This window comes from Vulpes lagopus, chromosome 22 (assembly GCF_018345385.1).
Source record: "Vulpes lagopus strain Blue_001 chromosome 22, ASM1834538v1, whole genome shotgun sequence".
Taxonomy (NCBI): domain Eukaryota; kingdom Metazoa; phylum Chordata; class Mammalia; order Carnivora; family Canidae; genus Vulpes; species Vulpes lagopus.
The window spans coordinates 5,427,861-5,447,925 of NC_054845.1; the positions used below are offsets into that span (position 1 = coordinate 5,427,861).

The 20,065-nt window shown below is 43.5% G+C and overlaps 1 protein-coding gene across 3 annotated transcripts in view; it reads left to right on the forward strand.

The window, feature by feature from the left end:
- Nucleotides 1-20,065, forward strand: part of SLC39A10 (solute carrier family 39 member 10) — a 135,232-nt gene that overhangs the window by 63,166 nt on the left and 52,001 nt on the right. The window contains exons 1-2 of one of the 3 annotated variants that reach the window (XM_041737384.1): nucleotides 6,930-7,148; nucleotides 8,501-8,612. The exons of 1 other annotated variant lie outside the window; for it this stretch is intronic. The gene's annotated coding sequence lies outside the window, so the exon portion shown is untranslated. Of the gene's footprint in view, nucleotides 1-6,929; nucleotides 7,149-8,500; nucleotides 8,613-20,065 lie in introns of those variants that run through there. One more of the 3 variants, XM_041737383.1, reaches the window with a different exon arrangement.

The window sequence follows — 20,065 nt, forward strand, 5'->3', positions numbered from 1 at the left end:
GCCCTGCCTTACCGGTCCTGTCTCCTCTCTTCCAATCTCCCGTGTCAAAAACACACGTCAACACCCTGGGTTTCAGTTCCCCAATTGAGAACCATACTTGTACTCATTTCACCCGTCTGCTTGCATTGCTCTGCCCCCTGCCCTTTAATCGGCTCTGTCTTACTCATCCTTAAGTCAGACCTTGCATATCACTTCCTTTTTGAAGGCATGTTTGCTTTGATTGCCATAGCAACCCAGACCTCTCTCTGTCTCTCTCTCCCCAATATAGCACTTTCCATACTATACTGAAATTGCCTCCTTTTATTATCTCCTTGACTGGATTGTAAGCTACTGAAGGGCAAGAATCCTATTTTGTTCGCCCTCATTTCCCAGCTACTTAATGAGACTAGCTGGCATCATAAAAAGAACACAAACTTTTGCTTGAAGATATTTCCAACCCTTAATTAACACTTGTCTCTCTTTCCAAGGGAGACTTGCAGAGGATAGAGATAAATCTAAGGGCTGGAGTGAAGTGATGGTTTAATCCCCTAAGTGAATTTCACTTTAAATTTGCTGGGATATATTTGCCTGCACCTGACCAAGTCTTCGTTGATGAGCACTTTAATAGCTCGCTTTAACATGACTGATCAAACTTGTTAACATACACTTGATTCTGCTTAATTTTTAATATAACTCTACTGGTATAAATAAATACTTGAACAACTACATCAAATCACCATAAAGAGGGGAAAGCTTTCAACTAAATGTATAACCAGATTGGCTAATTAACTTTCTAATTTAAGAGACTGTGGAATAAACATCTCCCTTGGAATTGATTCAAGCCAGTCAAGCTGAAAGATAAAGCAAAAAAGAACAAATGTTCACATCACAAGTATCTTGAAATATTTTTATGCTATTCTCTATTCTCTATTCCACTTAAAATTTCCATTGACCTGCAACATTTACAGACTGAAAAGCCACCAGTTTATGGTTCTACAGATTTCTAAAAAAAATTATCAATCTTTACAGAGAAACCAATATAGGTATCCTCACAAAAATTGGGATAGACTTGATATAAGGAGGGAAGGTATTACAAGGGTTAAGGCTGTAGTCTCCAGATCAGACTGTCTGGACTGGGGTCCTGGGTCTGCCCCATGCTGTGTAACTGCCTCAACTTTCTTCATCTGCGAAATGGGCATAATGATATTTACTTTGGAGGGCTGTACAGGGATAAGTTATATTTAACTCATTTAAACCACCTGACACATTTTAAACTATGCATCTTCCCATATTTAGGGTGGGAAGAAACACTGTGAAACCTAATTGCCTAGAGAAAGCAACTGTCACGGTAATTGGAATGAAACCTGAGTTGATGAAATCATTGGAAGCTGTAGGTGAGATCATCTATGGGGAAGCAAGCCAAGCATAGTAGGTTCTTAATTATTGGCTACCGCCAGAATCATTCCCCCCAAAAACATTGGGGAATATCTAGAGCTTCTCTAAAGATGTGAAATGGTTAGAAGAGTTGGTCCATGGCATTCTGTGAAAAACGCAAAAGTGGCTTATTCCAGTAAAAATAAAATATAATTTGGACTTAGAAACAGCGCAAGAAAAATTTAGAAATCCCTAAAAGCTACTCTGTTTTGACAATTCATTTATTACCTTCTCTGATGTTTAGAATTCTGCTGTATTCTTGCTGTCAAATTTTTAATAAATAAAGGTAAGCAATGTTTGTTAAGCTAAACCCAGTGTATCTTGATTTTTAAAAGATATATTGATTGTTTTCATAAGTGTCATTTGTGAGACGGGTCTCATTAATTGGAATCTCTAGGCAAGGTTTGAAACCTCTCATGTGATGACATTTTAAGTGAATTTAAAAAATGAGTTTATTAATTTTAACTGGTTAAGCAAATGAACCTGCTTTAAAAAATATTCACATGGAGGAGCATCTCGCCTAGGAGGCTCAGTCCGTTAAGCATCTGACTTTGGCTTTAGGTTATGATCTCAAGGTTCTGGGATGGAGCAAGTTGGGCTCCCATGCTCAGCTGCTTCTCTCTCCCCTCTCCTTCTGCTCTTCCCCCTTGTTCTCTTTCTCTCTCAAATAAATAAATGAAATCTTTGAAAAATTTACATGGTTACTTACTGCTAATGCATTTCCATGTTGATAGTTTTCCTTAAATTGAAGTGTGACCATTCACAAATCCTCTTTGAGTTTACAATATTCATGTGGATTACTTACATTGCCTTTTTTTTTTTTTTAATTCCTTTGGACTAGGACTCAAGGTTTGGAAAGTTGATTTTTTTTTCCTGTGCTTCCAGCATTGTAAAAGATCCAGAACGTCTGCCTGTTGGCATCTAGGCCCCCAGGCTTGGTACAAGGGACAGCTTACCAAGCCTACTGGTTTTCTTCATCTTAGTATTTGTGAGTGAACGAGGCTGGCTAGAAGCAAGATTGAGAAGTTGGCAATTTGTCTAGTTTTCCTTTTGTCCCACACTACTTTGAACCACATTACCCTTAGGAAACTGGATAATCATGTTTCCTCCCTTCTAAACACTTCCTCTTCTTCAGAAAAGGCTTGAAAAAAAATACACTCTCGCAGCAGTATAAATAAGTAGTAAAATAGTGGTAACTTCCCTCAGGTCAAAGTCCCTTTGGTTTCAGGTTCCAGTAATAAAGTTCTAAATGTGAAATTCCGGGGATGGGTGACCCCGGGCAAGAAGTCTTCTTGGTACCATCATGTGGGCAAATGTATGGTCTGACTGTTATCCTGGCTCCGGCTGTGAGCTTCTTCCTTTCATTCATTCTTCTGAGTGGGTATTCCTATTTGCCCTGGGTTAGGTCTCGTTCCTATTTTTGAAAGGACTTGCCATGGCAAATCAGAAGCTTGAAGCCTCTCCATATTGTCCTTCTTCCTGTCTAATGTTGATGAAAGTCCTTGTGTTTGCACCGCAATGAACCAGAACTGAGGGATTTGCCTAGTCTAATGTTGGCAGCAACTAGGCCAATGATATAAAAGTTCACTTTTCTACTGGGGGTGGGGAGTTGTTTGAACTGTTGTTTTAATTGTTTCATTTCTCCAATCTATTTTAGTTTGTGCAGTTAGCCTGAAACTCATTTTATTGCAGAGGCCTACAAACTCAAAATGGTCTCACCTGACAGGCACATCGGTCACATTTGTCTCTCTCGAGGGTGGGATCGGTTGCTCTCTCCTTGCCTTTGAGTACCCTCCTCCAAGTGCCGGGCCCTGTAGAAGAGGATGGTCGTGTCAGTCAGATGAGCCCTGCTCGTTAGAAACGACTACAAGGGCAGCTGCACTGCTCTAATGAGAGCTTCCATGCAAACTCTCAACAGTCTATCCTAATTTTAGGAATGGCGAATCTTTAGATGGGATGGCAGAGCCGTAACTGCTCACAGGATCAGGAAAAGACCGCCCCATACGTCCCACGTCCCATCCTGATCCTGGGCTTGACCTGTTAGATGTCACACAGTGCTACGGGTCTTAAAGAACACCATGAGGTGTGCCTTTTACATTTCTCTGGCTTCAGATCTGGAGCAGGGCTGGGGGGAGAGCTTGCGGGGGGGGGGGGGGGGGGGCTCGATTTCCAGGCTGGAATACATAGTCTCCAAAAGTGAGTAGACAATTGTTAATTTTGAGGCCTTGGTTTAGAATATATTCCTGACATCTTTTTTCAATTCGTTAACACTTTTTCCTGCTACTTTGTACCCCCCCCCACCTCAGTGCTATATACCCACATAATTTAGTCTTTCTTGTTCTCTTTCCTCTAGCCATGACCTTGTCTGAACCACACTTTTTTGGCCATGTAAAAAATCAGAATTAATTAATTATTTGAGACAGAGCTGGTTGTGGGGGGCAGAGGGAGAGGGAGAAGCAGACTCATCCCTGAGCAGGGAGCCTGACCTCGGGCTCGATCCCAGGACCCTGAGATCATGACCTGAGCCAGAGGTAGATGCCTCATGGACCCAGCCACCCAGGCCTGTACCGCTAATTACAAGTTCTTAACTTTGTTGTGAACGGTGACTTTTCCCCTCTACTTGAGGGAAACCACGTTTATGACAAAGACTTCCTTTAGTCACAACTAAAAATTGAGGTAGGAAGTGTGGTTACTTTCCATATTTATTGTTTGTAGCTGGTTCTTTTCTAATCCTCTGAGGAGCAAAAAAGGCCACTGGATTTATTATATCATCCCTCACAAAGGTAGGTTGGTCATGCTTAAAATTTTATATATGTGAAATAAAATTGTGATCAGTGCAGTGCAAATAAGCAAAATTAATGAAAGGAAACCATTTACAAATAATTCAGTAGTACTCTCTCTTGCCTCCACCCCCACCCCAACCCCCCCTCGGCTTTTTGCAAATCGTCTGTACTGTTTTTAGAGTTCGGGTGAGCTTCTTTATGAATCCAATGAAGTGGATAGGAAAAGAAAATGACTCAACCTTTAGAAAATTCTATGATTCTGGGTGGCTCAGTTGGTTACGTGTTCGACTCTTGATTTTGGCTCAGGTCATGATCTCAGGTTCATGAGATCAAGACCTGCTTTGGGCTCTGCACGGTGAAGCCTGCTTGGGATTCCGTCTCCCCCTCTCCCCTCACCCCTTTCTCTCTCGCACAGGTGCACTGTCTTGCTCTCTCTTTCTTAAATAAAAAAGAAAATTTTATAATTCTAACATACTAGAAATTCCTTACTCTGACACATTCCTTGTACATAAAATGGGCAAAAATAATACATTACGGTGATATTTTTGCAGCACTCGCCATTGTTTAACTCAGCAGGTGATTTTGAGTAAGGCTTCAAGTCATTTGCTGAGATTCCTTTTCCCGGTGGGAAAAGTAATATACTAGTTTGCAGCTCATTTACCAAATGTAGTAATTTTAATCTAAGCCTTGCCCTAATCAGAGGGCATATACTTGATCATATGTGAATGTTATGGGTAAGTGTATAGAAGTGAGAGGAGACGTGGCCTATTTTCAAGTAGGTTTACCCTATAGTTTTTTTTTTTTTTTTTTTTTTTATTTATTTATGATAGTCACAGAGAGAGAGAGAGAGGCAGAGACACAGGCAGAGGGAGAAGCAGGCTCCATGCACTGGGAGCCTGATGTGGGATTCGATCCCGGGTCTCCAGGATCGCGCCCTGGGCCAAAGGCAGGCGCCAAACCGCTGCGCCACCCAGGGATCCCTACCCTATAGTTTTATGCAAGGATGACATTTAAAGCAGTTGGTTAAAGCGAGGGCACCAACTGATGAGAATGCAAGTCTTCGGTAACAGGTGGGTCCTATCGCTTTCCTGCTTAGCCAGGCATTAACCTGGGAGGTCTGGAGAATCCTGAAAGGGCTGATACAGGGGTAGGGTCTTGAGGAACTGGACTCAAAGCTGCAGCTGTTGACTAGCTTGTATGGAAGTATCTGAATATGTGATGAATCGGTTCACCTGCACTTGTGTGAAAAAGCGTTGTAGGTAGCGTAACATGTAAGTAATCTAAGTACTGTATCTTACTGACATTTAGGAGAAAGATTTGCATATATAGTAAAGGTGGTGATAATTGGTCAATAAAGTAATTTTAAGTCTTAAAACATAAGGGTAATTTGGAAGCTTTTAGTGCTTTGTACCTAAAAGATGCACCCTATCGATTTTATGAAATCTAAGGATTTAGGTCAACTTTTATGGGACTCAAGGAGTGTAGAATGACTTTAGACCACTTCCCTTGACTTACCCATGAATCTGAGGACCGTGGTCATTGTCTCCCAGTCAGCGACGATCGTGGGGGTCAGACTTGCCCTCTCCCTACACCTCAGCTCTACCTACAGCTGTGGAACCTGGCAGTAGTGGGGGAAGGAGGAGGGCCCACGGACAGAGCTTCCCAGACGAGAAAAAGGGAATATGAGAAGCTCAGTGTCTTGACGGTCCATAGGCATTTACTGAGCGCCTAAAAGCTGTTGTTTGTGGAGATGATAAACCAAGACCCAGAGTCTCGCTTCACAAAGATAAGCAGGCCGAAGGGCCGGACATGCGGCCTTACTAACTGGGGTTGGATCCCAGATCTCCTCCCTGTCTGTTCTGTGATCTGAAGCCAGTTCCTTAACTTCCTGTGCCTCAGTTTCCCGGGGGGGGGGGGTAGCCACCTCCAGCTCACTGCGCTGTGAGCAAGCGCACGTACACGCGAGACCCCCCGGAGGCACCTGACGCCCCGTGAAGCTCGTGGGTCCCGGGGCTGTGCCCTCCGCCGGCCCCCCCAGAACTCCGTCCATTGGAAGTGGGGATGCAGGGCCCGCGGCAGCGGCTCGGGGCACAGAGGCCTCCCGGGGGGAGGAGCTAAGCGCGGGGGGGGGGGGGCAGGTGTGCAGAGCCACCTGGTTAGGAATGCACGGGTCGCTCAGCGCCCGGGGAACGGGGAGGCGGGGCGGGTGCAGGTGCAGGTGCGGGGGGCGCCGGGGGGCCGGCCGGGCTCCATCCGGAGGCTCAGCCGCTGGGTGTTAGGAAAGGGTCGGTGAATGGGGCGGGAGGAGGCGGAGGGGACACGTGCGCAGGTTGCCAGCGTGTCGGGAGTCGCCCTGGGCGCGCGCCGGGCTCTCCGGACTCGGCTTCCCGGGCCGGCGGGGCTTGCTCGGAAGCCCTGGCAGCTCGCGCCCGGTGCCGGGCCCTAAGGGGCCGAGAGGGTCCCCGGACCGAGGGGAGGGGCCGCACGGCGGCGGCGCGGGGCTCCCGCAGCGCGCGCACCTCGCAGCCGGCCGGGGGCGGGGGCGAGCGGAGAGCGCGGCGCGCGCATGCGCCGGAGCGCCCTCCCCCCGCCCCCCCGCGGCCTTTCTTGGAACAAAACTCGCGCGGAGCCGGGGCGTTGCGCCGTTTGCGTAGGCTGGCGCGGGCGGCGGCGCGGCGCGTGCGCTCGGGCGAGGCGCGGCGGCCCCTGCGCAGCTCGCGTAGCCCGAGGCGGGGGCCGGCGGGGGCGTGTACGCCCGCAGCGTAGCGCCCGGCGGCCCGGGTGCGGCTGCGCGGGGGCCCGCGGGGGCCGGTACGCCGGCGGCGTAGCGCGGGGCCTGGCGCGCGGGCCTCGGCGGCGCACTTGGCGCAGGCGGCCTTGGTGAATAGGCGGCTCGGTGCAGCCGGGCTGGTACCGAGCGGAGAGGAGATGCACACGGCACTCGAGTGCGAGGTGACTATAAAACCCCGATTTGTTTACGTTCCCTCCCCCAGAACCGGGCCCGTGCGCGGCCGAGGCTGCGAGCCCGGGGCGGCGGCGGCGGCGGCGGCGGCGGGGGGGCGGGGGTCGGGCCCGGGCTCGGCTGCGGCGGCGGCGGGCGGAGCGCGCGGGGGGCGCCGCGGGGGGCGCCGCGGGCCTGGGCGGCCGCAGTCTCGGTCCGCGCGGGGGCCGCCGCCTCGCCGACCGCAGCGGAGCGGGCCGGGGGGGCGGGGGTGCGGGGGGACCCCGGGTGACCCCGCCCGACCTCCCGGGCCCGCGGTGCGGGGGCGCCGGCCCCGGGAGCCTAACGGACGGGCCCCCGGGGCTGCGAGCGGGAGGCCGCGTGGACCTCTGCTCCCCGGCCGCGGGGCTGGGGGGGGGCCCGGGGCGGGGAGGGGGGCGGCTTTGTTCCTCGGGGCCCTGCGGCCCAGGCGGCGCGCGTCCGGCGGGGGAGGGGGGCTCGCCGTCCTGGGGTGGTCCTCCCCATCCCGGGGTCCCCCCTGCCGCCCTGGGGTGGTCCTCCCCATCCCGGGGTCCCCCCTGCCGTCCTGGGGTGGTCCTCCCCATCCCGGGGTCCCCCCTGCCGCCCTGGGGTGGTCCTCCCCATCCCGGGGTCCCCCCTGCCGCCCTGGGGTGGTCCTCCCCATCCCGGGGTCCCCCCTGCCGCCCTGGGGTGGTCCTCCCCATCCCGGGGGAGTCCCTGCCGTCCTGGGCCCCCCCCCGCCATCCTGGGGGGTCCCTACCGTCTTGGGGTCTCCCCCTTGCTGTGCCGGGAGGGGTCCCTGCCGTCCCGGGGTCCCCCCCGCTCTCCTAGGGTCCTTCCCCCGCCGTCCTGGGGGTGGTCCTCCCCATCCTGGGGGATCCCCCGCCGTTCTGGGGTGGTCTCCGCCGTCCTGCCGCCTTCCTGGGCTGCCCCCCGCTGTTCTGGGGGTGGTGCTCCCCATCCTGGGGGATCCCCCACCGTCCCGGCCCCCCCCCCCCCGCGGTCCCGGGGTCCCCCTTGCCATCCTGGAGTTCCCCCTGCCATCCTGGGGGTGGTCCTTGCCGTCCTGGGAGGGCCCCCGCCGTCCCGGGGTCCCCCCCTGCCATCCCGGGGTGTCCCCCGCTGTCCTAGGGTCCCCCCCGCCGTCCTGGGGGTGGTGCTCCCCACCCTGGGGTGGTCCCCGCCGTCCTTCCCGGGCTCGTGGGGAGCTGCCCCGTGGCCCCAGGCCCGGGTACCAGCCCCTGCTCTAAGCAGCACAGAGTGACATTAAAGCACATACTTTTTTTTTTAAAGCAGGCCATGTTGTTGTTTCTGTTTTCTTTTCCCTTGACTCTCACTTAAGGTATCGCTCGCTGCCGGGAAAACTCTGGTTTTGTCTGCAAGTTGGAGCAAAACTAACCCGTGACAGGTTTCCTGAGGAGCAGCCAACCCCGGGGAGGCTGGAGCTGTAGAATGTAGGTCGTGGCAGGGCAGCGGAAACGCTCGTTTAAGTCAAGACTTCTGTGCTTTAGGACTTCCTGCCCCACATGTTTTGGTGGCTTTGTGCGTCGGGCACTGGCCGCAGACTTTGGGGGCCGGTACCAGGCAACCCCCGGCCCTACACCCCGAGTACTCTGGGGGGAGAGCACAGGGGACCTGACAAGTGGTGTGAAGACAGGATGTACCCCCGGGGGGGGCGTGGTGGAAGAGGCAGGATACAGCCAGGTAGCTGAAATCAAAAGAGGAGATGAATAACCTGTGCTTTAGCAGAGCATTAAGTATCGAGTAGTTTCGGGGGTAAATGCCTAATTTCAAACTGGTGAGGACCAAATGGTCTTCAAGGGATTTAATTTGTATTATTTCTTCCAATAAAAGTATTAGATGCTACTGCACATCACCGTGGTTTTGCCTACATTCGGAACTGAGAGAACAGTTTTCAGAGAGGAGAAATGTGTTTGTTTTTTTTAAGTCCAGATTCAAAAACCTGCAGTTTTATACGCACACAGGCTGTGGTTAAGAATGCTGGCGCAGGGATGACATAGGTGCTACTTCAAGATAAGTGGTCAGGGAGGACCTTTCTCAGGGGTGACACGAATAGTAGTTGCGTGATACGCTGGACTTGTTCTTCCCGTTGCCAGTTGATGTTCTCCAGCTAAAAGCCAACAGAGCCTCCCTTCTAGCGCCTGATTTTGAAGTACTTTCGGGAGGCCTGGAGCATGGTACACGAGTATTAACTCTGGGGATGGGTTTTTCCATTTTTCACTGCTTTATGGAGAATGTAGGATATAGGCGTTAGCAGCAAGGGATGTTACAGTTAGGATATAACTAAAGAGAATTTACCTTGTTCTCCAACCTCTGTCACATACTGGAAAGAATTCGGGTTTTGCGGTGAGACTTCGAGTTCAAAACTATGACCCGTTATTAACTAGTTTGGTTACTTTGAGCAAGTTGCTTTACCTTAATCTTTTATCTGAACTTGTGCTAAAAAGCCCTCTTAATGGCTTTACTGCGATCTTTATTATTTATTTATTTTTAGAAGATTTTATTTATTCATGAGAGACACAGGGAGAGGGAGAAGCAGGCTCCATGCAGGGGGCCCGATGTGGGACTCGATCCCAGGACTCCAAGATCGCGCCCTGGGCCCAAGGCAGCCGCTTAACCGCTGAGCCACCCTAGGGATCCTCATACTGTGATCTTTATAAATGACATAATGAAACAAGGGGCTGCAGAAAATCTTAGTTCATTTTAACCTTCTTTTCTCCATACAGATGTTTCAGTTTCTCATCAGGGGTTGAAGGAGTACTTTCTGTCTTTAACTCTGATAACTTGAGGTTTGACGGTCTACTGGGCCGTTGCCGGAGATACAGTTATCCTATTTGGTACTGTTCTGTTACATGTAATAATCCATAGAATTTTTTCTGCCTCTCATATTTTTTAACTTAAAATTCTACGTGTACATCTTGCTTTCCCTGTTTAAATCCTTGAGGCAGCACATACTCCCCAACTTTTTGTCACACAGTGCCCATGACGTTATTCAGTGGATGTGCAAAGTTTGCCTGTCAACCTTCTAAATGAAGTTTAACAGAACTTAAATGTAGCATTAACCCAAAGAAATACTTGGGATAAAAATGTCAGTCCTTGTCTGTAGTGCTCACCTCAATGGAAATGCCATGGATGTTGCTTTTATCGAAAGGACAGTATTTTTTTTTTTAATCAAAAGGACACAAGGGGCGGGCGCCTGGTCGGCTAAGTTTGTTGAGTGTCTGACTCTTGGTTTTGTCTCAGGTCATGATCTTGGGGTGATGAGAATAGAGCCCCAAATAGGGCCCTGAGCTTAGCTGGGAGTGTGCTTGAGTTTCTCTGCAGCTGCCCCTCCACTCGAACGTACTCTCTGTCAATCAATCAATCAGTTCATCTTAAACATGGTAGTGGTGGTTTTCCAAACAGATTCACAATATGCAAGAGAAACTACACAGTAGAACATGGAAAGAGGTGTTGGGGATCAAAGCAGAAAGCTATCCTTTTTCCTTTATACTAAGTTTTATAACCCTATAAAGTTGTCTTTCATTATAATGTAATTTTCATTAAAAATATACCAACCTTGGCCTAAAGTTTACCTGTTAGAGGAATGCCCAGGCGGTCCCAGCGGCTCGATGCTGCCCCCTAGTGTTTGATTCCCATTGAAGTTTTCTTGAGCTTCCCTTTTCCTTCACCTTCATCTTTTCCTGAAACAAAATCTATTTAAATTAGAATTAGATTCTGTAGTGCTCCATTATATCTAGACTACTTTGGGGTTTCCTCCAACTGGTTAGTTGACTAGTAAGATGGATGTAGTAATTTTGAATTGGTTAACTTTGGTTGCTCTTAGCTTCTGTAGTTTTCCAAGTGAGTTTTGGGTGGAGATAGGACAGTAAAAGGCCAAGTTTCCCTGAAAGAGTATATGGGATTTTTCAAAACAGGAGGAAAGGTATATGTTAGAGAATTTAACAGGATTTCCTGTTAAAAATATGTAGTCATATAAACTCAGGTTTCACATTAGACCAGTTATCAATATGCTGAACTGTCTTTTTCATGAATTTTGTAAGTTCTGTGAGTTGGCCGTGCAAAGTGTGTTCACTAGGTATGAAGGCGATTTACGACTCAAATTGTGAAGTTTTAAATGACAATAGCTTTGAACTTATTTCCAAATGTTGAAGAGACCACAATGTTGTTAAAACAACACATTGATTTATTCTATGATATATAGTAGTGTCAAATTTTATTTTTCTGTTATCAGAACATAAGATTTGATTGCTAGATATAGGGATTGGATATTTAATAGATTTTTAATACTTGATTTTTCATGTTAAAAGTTGTTATCAGAATGGGGTGCTGGTGGGTGGCTGTGGTTACAGATTTTAAGTATAAGGATAAAATCTAAAATCTTACTCAAATAGTATTTAAATTGTTTTCACTGAGAGTTAGTGGTAGATGATTTTATAATTAACTAATTTTATAATTATGTATAATTATTATATTGCAAATATTTTACTGCTGAAATGGAGATATGAGGATAACACTTTTGCTGCCATTAACATTTCTAACTGCCATGTTTACACTTAATAATATGTACCCTACTTTTGGGGATCATCTTCTCCATTCAGAAAAGTGGTTTTGGGGGATTAGAAGAGTGAATCAGAATGTTGTAAGAAGTATCTTATAAGATTATGTCATAGGGCCAGCAATAAGAATTACTATGAACTATGTATGAAAGTTATTTTTAGTCCTAGAGTGATTATATTAAGGCTCATCAGTCACTGATCACTTCAGTTTTTAGATTTATTTTCATTCATATAGAAGTTAGAAAGTATAAATGGTCTTCAGTTGTAGTAACAAAATCACAAAGGTATGCATCCCATTGTCCTCTATTAAACAAACAAACCCATATCCGTGTCCTCACTTAAGCTTTTTTTCTGAATTCACTTTATATATTTTGTGAGTTTCTGAATTTTAAAATCCTGGTTTCCCCTACAGTTGTCTGCTGATTTTGTAATTGTAAAAAAATATGTAAATTAAGCCAAGGGTCAGCAAGCTATGGACAGTGCACCAAATCAGCCTGCTTTTGTAAATTAAATATTGGAAAACAGCCTCTTTATCCACTTAAGTATTGTATATGGCTGCTTTTGTGCCACGACGGCAGAATTGTGAGGTTGGCCTTAGAGTCTGCACGGCCCACAAAACCTAAAATAGTAACTGGATTTTTAAAGTCTGCCAACCCCTGCATCCCGTTCTTAATGTTTATAACTATTTGATATGTTGCTAGTATTTAAAATAGTTAAGTTTTCTTAGAACCTATATGAGTTAAAAACTAGTAGAAAAACATTGAAATAGAAATTTGTGGGTAATAATGTGAGTTCTCAGGTTTTGTTTTTTTAACCTAAGTAATATAGATGCTTTTTGTTTCTTCCTCTTTCCATTTTCCCTCTATGGGAGGCATAGCACCTTTATTGTGTTTGGCGCTGGAATATGAAGCCCGTGGCCTTCAACCTTGGGTTACTAACGCCTCAGTCTGTCAACTGTTGATACTTACGGAGCATCTTTTACAGTTTACCTTCTCTAAAAGGTGGTGGTGTCTTCCTTGTACCTCCTTCAGAGCAGAAAATGTTTCATGTTTATTTTTATGCCTTCTCCCCTGCCCCCCTCCCCTTCCTTTCCCTCTTTCTTCTCTCCTCTCATCATAAAGAACTTCGGATTGCATGTTTACAGGCCTGTGAACAGCTGTTTTGTACCTCTCAGTACACCTCTGCTTAGAATGAATTATTACTCTATTCTGATTATAGGGGAAGAAATATTCATGCTGTTATGGAGGAACATAGCCTCTAGATGAAGGGGGCTATGAACGATTGATTTTATATGCCTTATCAAGATAAATAGGATAATATGTTATTACATTATAAAACAATGAAATCAGTAAAATGATATATTAGTAATACATCCTATCTAACTCTAATTTAATGTTCATTATACGATTTTTTTTAAAGATTTTATTCATGAGAGACTCAGAGGCAGAGACACAGGCAGAGGGAGAAGCAGGCTCCATGCAGGGAGCCCGATGCGGGACTCGATCCCGGGGCTCCAGGATCAGACCCTGGACTGAAGAAAGCAGGGGCTAAACCCCTGAGCCACTCAGGGATCCCCTATTATATGATCATATATAAACTTGGATTATATAACAAAACAGAGAAAAGTTAAGTATTACATAGTCTATATTATATATTGTAAAGCAGTGAGATCATGTTTTCCATTCCAGTGTATCTTTTTTAGTCCAGACTTCATCACTTGTTAAATGTTTGGAACACACTTTTTAAGATTTTAAGTTAGTATACTCTAGTTTTTTTCAAATAGAGCGAATAATTTGATGTACTTAGCCAGTGTAAACAGAAGTTTATCTCCAAGAAAGTAACCATACCGATTTAAAAAAATGAGGAAGGAGATCAGAAAGGTATGTTCAAATCAAAATCACTGATTTTAGGCAAAAAGTGCTCTTTAAATTCACTGTAAGGGGCAGCCCGGGTGGCTCAGCGGTTTAGCACCGCCTTCGGCCCAGGGTGTAATCCTGGAGACCGGGGATCGTGTCCCATGTTGGGCTCCCTGCATGGAGCCTGCTTCTCCCTCTGCCTGTGTCTCTGCCTCTCTCTGTGTCTCTCATGAATAAATAAATAAAATCTTTTAAAAAAATAATAAATTCATTGTAAATATTATATGTAATTTAATTTATAACTTATAAAACAAACAGTACAGCTTTTCCTATGAAGATTTTTGCCTAACTACAAGTACTTGAAAATGTATCGGAGTCATGTTAATTTAAAAATTTTTTTTAAAAGAAGAAAATAGTATTGGGAGCAATAAGTTCTTAAATTTAGAAACCATAGAAGAAATTGCAAAAAAAAAATCATGTTTCATTACATGTATATGAAAACCTCTGTACATACATAAAAGGGAAAATATTATAATCAAAATAAGACACTGCACAGAACTGAAGGTGTTTTTTGCAGAAAATATGACAGTCATGTTGTATAAAAGCTCACCTATGTTGGTAAGAATATTGAGGCAAAATAATAATGATAAATATCTAAATAAAGATAAGGCAAAATCTTTATTACAAAATTAATAGTACCAAGTACTGAAGAGGATGCTATGATCATACTGCTGGTGGCAGCATAACCAAACTTAATTTCCTTAGAAACCAATTTGAAAGTATGTAAGAAGACCTGGAAAGCATTACCATTTTTTTGTGGTCTTTTCCTACATCTCGAAATTATCCAAGCAAGTAACCAAAAATAATAGCACAAATTGAAATTAAAGTGATTGCATATTGTGATTAAAACTCTATACAAATATTTGTGAAAATCTTGAAACTGTAAGTAATTCACTTTCTTCCACATGTGACAAAATGTGATTTTGTTTAACAAAAGCTTAAGATTTATAATTGCTGGCTTTTATTTTTTTTTTCTTTTTCCCCAGTGAATAATTGCAACTTGGTTTATTTAAGCCTGTTTTTAGTTTTTTTCAATCAGAGTTGTACGTGAATATAAAGGATTAAATAGTTCATGGAGGTTTTTTTTGTTATTTTTTTTAGTTCTATGAAGTTTTTAGGGAAAAGGAAAAATCAGTCCTCCTGGTCTTCCTTCTTTCATGTTTTTCTACCTAGAGAGACAGGAACTCCTTTAGTTTCATTAGTTGATTATTTTGCTGTTCACTGCTATGTCTTCAGTATATTCATTATTGCTTATTGATTTTCAATTTAAGTCATTATTTGTTAAAAGATGAAGATTTACCATTTTTCCTCCTCTCAACAAATCTCCTCCCACTTTCTATACCCTTGTTTTTCAGTACAATTATTGTGTAATTTTGGTTTAGAACAGTATGTAGTGTTCTATTTTTGTGACTAAATGTTACAATGTACAGCTATTATAATAAAACTGTTTTTTTCTTTCCTGCACAACTTTGTTTTTTTCTGGCATTAATGCTTACTTTTCCTTTTTATTTTTCTATGTGCATATATATCACAGAATCTCAGCTCTGTGTATCTGAATGTAGTTCTGTAAGAAAGGGAAATGTGCCCTAAAAAGACCGTTTATGGAATAATTTATAGTTTGTTTTTTTTTTAAGATTTTATTTATTTATTCATGAGAGACACAGAGAGGCAGAGACACAGGCAGAGGGAGAAGCAGGCTTCTTGCAGGGAGCCTGACACAGGACTCGATCCCCAGACCCGGGTGAAGGCAGACACTCAACTACTGAGCCACCCAGGCGTCCCTAATTTATAGTTTTCTTATATGTTGGACATTGTTAAACTTAATAATGAAGATGATTGCTAATTGGTAATGACATTGGTAGTTTGCTATAAAAACATTTTTTTTTAAGATTTTATTTATTTATTCATGAGAAACACAGAGAGGCAGAGATATAAAGGGAGAAGCAGGCTCTCTGCCAGGAGCCTGATGGTGAGACTCGATCCTAGGACCCCAGGATCACAACCTGAACCAAAGGCAGACTCTCGACCACTGAGCCATCCAGGTGCCCCACTACTGAAAATTAAGTAGGTTTGGCATTTGAATTACATTTTTGTAAGATTTTGTTAAGTGGCAGAGCTGAATCATCACTTTATTCAACAATTTAGAGGACCTTGATGGCTTAAAATACTGTAAGGACACCTAAAATTACACAAAAAGCTGCTACGATGGGGAAGATGTAGCTTGTGTTGTCATCATCATCAAAAAATGTTATAAATGCTGTAAAAATGTTTTTAAAATGTTATAAAAAGATTACCCTGGACTTTTTTTGATTTTTTTTTTTTTTTTCCTTCCCAGTCCTCATGGAAAGGAATTCTATTAGCTGGCAGTGCTTCTGAATGACAAGCTGGTGCAAAATCAGGGACATGTAACAGTGACACAAAGGTTAGAGTCATGATGAATGGACTGATAAAAATTTGAGCGTGGCAGTAACTATTAAAGTCAACTGCCAGTGGTGATGAGTCAGTCAAGCATGTGTGCCTAATTCAAGTCCTAAGATTAACACTACTAAGTCCTCTTCATGATGGATCTTATGTAGGTTTAAATGCATTTGGTATAAAAGAGGTTGAAGTCTATTTACAGGGTACATTAAAGTCATAAACATTGTAGTAGTTTCAAAAGGCATCACAGTATTTTGTGACTAAGAAGAGCCATTACACTTACTAATGTCAAATGTTCTGTGTATTGGGATCCCTGGGTGGCGCAGCGGTTTGGTGCCTGCCTTTGGCCCAGGGCGCGATCCTGGAGACGCGGGATCGAATCCCACATCAGGCTCCCGGTGCATGGAGCCTGCTTCTTCCTCCGCCTGTGTCTGCCTCTCTCTCTCTGTGACTATCATAAATAAATAAATAAAAAAAATTAAAAAAAAAAAAACGTTCTGTGTATTCACAAATAGCAGAACGGACACAGGAATATAGGTGGCTTTCAACAACATGGTTCCAGGCTCCCCGTAACAAAAACTTGAAAAATAGAGACTTGAGTTAGTTGTTTTGATATGCAAAGAGAAAGTGTAGGCTTTGCACATGAAAGTTTAAAATACAATAAAGATGATTTGATATGCCGATGCTTGATTTGGTACACTTGAATCTAGGCTCAGATGTTTTCATTCTCTCCTGTTAAAGTTAGTGAAACGGGCTTCACTGAATTCCACCCAAGCTCACTTAGAGCATGCATCTAACTTTTTGTATGTATGAATCTCAGTGGAAATATGAAGAGATTGTTTGAATGGTGCTTGCTTGTTGGGAAGAGCTGCATTGGCATTCCAAACTAAAACTATGACATTCGTAAATTAGGTATCTGGTCAAGTCAGGTAATGAAAAAAAGCAAACCTTGAAGCTATATGAAGATTCTGCTGTTCTGCTGAGAACTCATTACTGAAATAATTTTATGCCTTGAAAAGGTTTTTTTTTTTTTTCTCTTATGCCTTGAAAAGTTTTATAATGTCAGTGAAACTAGTATGTTGTGATGATTCTTTCCTACTTCTCAAATACTAGTGAATTGGGTACCTTTTGTAATCTAGAATTGGTCTTGGTTGTACTAATGCTGAATGTGCAGTTTTGAATATTCTTGGTAACACTTTTTCAGAGAAATCAAAACAAAGAGACTGCCCCCCCCCATTATATATACTTTTTGGAAGTTAAGTGAAAGATACATAGAACCATATCTAATAGTAATACCTTAGGGTGATATACTTGCTTTACAGAGCGGCTTTATGTACATTAGTTCAATTGATGGATAAATGTAGGTGCTATGCCCCTGCTTTGTAGATTGGGAACAGTGACAGGCCTGGGATGAATTAGAGATCAAGGTTTCTGATCCCTGGTTCTTTACTATGTACAAAATACACACAGCAGGTGTGTCAGAAATTGGGTTTAAAATGGGCCCTAGGGGATCCCTGGGTGGCTCAGCGGTTTAGCGCCTGCCTTTGACCCAGGGCGCGATCCTGGGGTCCTGGGATCAAGTCCCGCATTGGGCTCCTGGCATGGAGCCTGCTTCTCCCTCTGCCTGTGCCTCTGCCCTCCCCCCATGTCTGTCTTGAATAAATAAATAAAATCTTTAAAAATAAATAAATAGGTCCTAGGGGACACCTGGGTTCCTCAGTCAGTTAAGCGGCTGCCTTTGGCTTAGGTCATGACCCATAGATGCTGGGATTGAGCCCTGTGTCAGGCAAGGAATCTGCTTCTCCCTCTGCCTCCCCCGGCCTCATGGGCTCTCTCTGTCTGAAATAAATAAATCTTTAAAAAAATAAAATGGATCCTGGTTCTATTGCTATTAATAACTTGCACTTAAATAGCATATAACACTGTAATAAGTAAAATGGAAAAACGTTTAAAGCTTTTTCCACTTCAAAAAAAAATACTTGTTATTTTACATGATTGTCATAATTACTGTGAAATAGAACAGGGATTAATATCCCCACGTTACAAGTGGTAATAAGACTTAAAGAGGTTAAGTGATATGCACAGCAACTCCTAGTGAGTGAGTTGCAGAGCCAGATCTTTGAGGTCTTGGGTTCCTAGAATAGTGTTTTGTCAGCATGCAAACAGTCTCATCCTGTGTGTACGCTGATGAATTACGTAGGGAAACTAAATTGGTATCTGACTACCAATATAGGGGAAGATTAATGAAGTCATTCAGTGGTGTAAATGCCAGTTTATGTGGTTCAGGACATAATATAGAACCAGTTTCTATCATGTTTAAAGAAGTCCTATAATGAAACCTTTTTAAAAAATGAAGTTCTTTATGAAATTGGGATACTGTGTACATTTATTAAATGAGTTTTCGCATTAAGTGTATTTAAAGCATGACATATAATCCAGATTACATCTTTCAGTGTTTTTTTTTTTTTTCTTTTGATTTTGCTCTCCTTTATTGGCCTTCAGAATACCAGTCTGGAGCATTGAAATGCTTAGTTTTAAAACCTTGCTTAGTGGGGCACCAGGGTGGCTCAGTGAGATCAGGTCATGATCTCTCGGGGTCCTGGGATTAAGCCCACCATCTGGCTCTCTGCTCAGCAGAATCTGCTTCTCTCTCCCTCTGACCCTCCTCCTCACTTGTGTTTTCCCTCTGTCTCAAATAAATAAAATCTTAAAAAAAAACAACAACCTTGCTACGTAGTTGATAGTATCTTTCCTATGATTATTTATGTGTGTGTGTGTGTGTGTGTATGTGTATGAATGAGAGAACGGAGATAAAAGCTACTGACCTTTCATTTGATTTTCATTTTCCTTTTAAAAAATACTCTCTAGTTGAAGTCTTTTTTTTTTTCTTTAAGTCAAATATTGACTAGATTATACACAGGATATGCTACTGACTCTCCCAGTAACATCAACCTGTTGTTGGAAATAGAATTATTTTAGTGTCTATTAGTTACTTTTTTTATGTTAATCATTTTGTTGATTCATTTATTGATAATCGTATTGAGTTTTTAATATTAACTAAGTAATAGGGGACAGTTTTCCCTTTAGTAGTGTACTTTGGATATTAGTACATCAGTAATTACATTAGTAATTATCTCACAGTGTTCTGGTTTTATGATATACAGATATGCTGGTGTCGTAGAAAGAGTCTTAGACATTCAAGTCAGGGGACTGCCACAACTTGAGGTATCACCTTAATCATATATACCTTCTCTGGGTCTTAGATTTCTACTTATAAAATAAGAGTGTTTACCTGGTATACTTGAATATCTTTTTATCTTAAACTTTCTGTGGTTCTGTCTATATGAAATAACTATCTTCTTTAGATAAAATATAGAAAAATTTTGTAATGTTAGCAATTAGTGTATATTTCAGTTTGTTCTTGATATAGGTGTCTAATTTTTAAAAATTAAAAAATTGTAATTTGGCACTTTATGCAGGAAAAATTACCATAGGAAGCCTACAAAGATGTTTATTTATCTTTTAAAGTTTTTATTTATTTGTTCGTAAGAGACACAGAGAGAGAGAGGCAGAGACACAGGCAGAGGGAGAAGCAGGCTCCATGCAGGGAGCCTGACATAGGACCCAATCCCAGGTCTCCAGGATCACGTCCTGGGCTGAAGGCAGTGCTAAACCACTGAGCCACCCAGGCTGCCCATTAAAGATGTTTATAAGCCTTTATAAAAGAACTTGGTATGGAGATTATCAACTCTGCTTCTGTTTCTTTTAAGTGTAATCATATAGTTAATAAGCAAGATCCTTTGGTTACCAAAAATAACTTTTTTCTTTCTGGTTAAGACATGGATTTTTCTATTATAGTATTTTTAAGTGCATGTGAAATTAGATCTGTAGTTATATGGGTTATCAGTTTCTTGCTTTTGAAAATGTACTGTTATTTAAACATCATTGGGAAAATTGGGTAAAAAGTGCATGGAAACTGAACTGTTTTTTACA